Source organism: Phaethon lepturus, unplaced genomic scaffold (assembly GCF_000687285.1).
Source record: "Phaethon lepturus isolate BGI_N335 unplaced genomic scaffold, ASM68728v1 scaffold38923, whole genome shotgun sequence".
Taxonomy (NCBI): domain Eukaryota; kingdom Metazoa; phylum Chordata; class Aves; order Phaethontiformes; family Phaethontidae; genus Phaethon; species Phaethon lepturus.
This window is the reverse complement of record NW_010529041.1, coordinates 7,141-8,239: the sequence shown is the minus strand read 5'-3', so window position 1 is coordinate 8,239 and position 1,099 is coordinate 7,141.

The window sequence follows — 1,099 nt, the reverse complement described above, 5'->3', positions numbered from 1 at the left end:
GCGCTGCGCAAGTATTAAGCGCTGCGCTGACACGCAGTGCGAGTGCCGAGTAGCGTAGCTCTCCCTTCCCAAGAAATAGCGTAGCTGCGAGTCGCGCAGCACCTCGACCAGGGCGCTCAGGGTGCGTAGCACGTGCCACCGGGCTTGCCGCCTGCGGCACGGCGCTCTGCGCACACACAGCACTTTCGGCAGGGCGCTCTGGGGCGTGCGCACGCACGCAATTGGCGCGCTGAGCTCCAGTGCTGTGCCCATGCCTGGCTGCAAAGCACCGCAGGGCTGCACGCACCCACAGCACGAGGATTAAGCGCTGCGCTCGCACCCAGCGCTTAGTCTTAGCGCAGCCCTCCCTTCCCGGTAAATCGCGTAGCCGTGTGTGTGCAGCGCTTAACACCCGGGCGCTCTGGGGTGCACAGCGCCCAGGTAAAGGGGTTACAGGCAGAGCGGCCATGTGCCAAGTGCTGTGCCTGCATGCAGGGTGGGTGTCGTAAAAGCGCAGCCCTTTCCCCACCCAAATAAAAACCAGCGTAGCTCTTCCTGCCAAATAAATAGGGTAGTTGTGTGTGTGCAGCACTTAACTCTGGGGCACTATGGATGCACAGCACTTACAGCTGGGCACCCCGATGGTGCAGAGCTGTGAAGCGCTGCAGGCCCCGTGCCCTGCTGCAGGGCTGCATGCACACAGCGCGAGGATCAAGCGCTGTGCCCGCATGCAGCATCTTTAAGGGAGTGCTACACGCTAGTGCAGCCTGCCCTTCCTTCCCAGTAACGCAGGGGTCTGTTTGAGTGTCTTAGCGTAGCCCTTCCTTTATTTTGGGAGGGAAACCCAACAGCACAGCCCTCGTTGGCTGATGGGGGGGTGCATGCATGGACGCAGCATGTTGGAGCGCTGAATGAAGGAGCTGTGTATGTGCAGTGCCCTGCTGCAATACTCAGGCTTTGCAGCACCGTGTGTACCCAAGTACAGTACCAAGTGCTAACGAGCCTCTAATAAAAGAGCAATAAATAGCACAGCCCCCCCCCATAGGGGGCAGTGGGTGGCACTTGGACTGGGGCAGCGTGTGTGTGGCTGCGTGCACTCACAGCGCAGCGGCCCTGACTG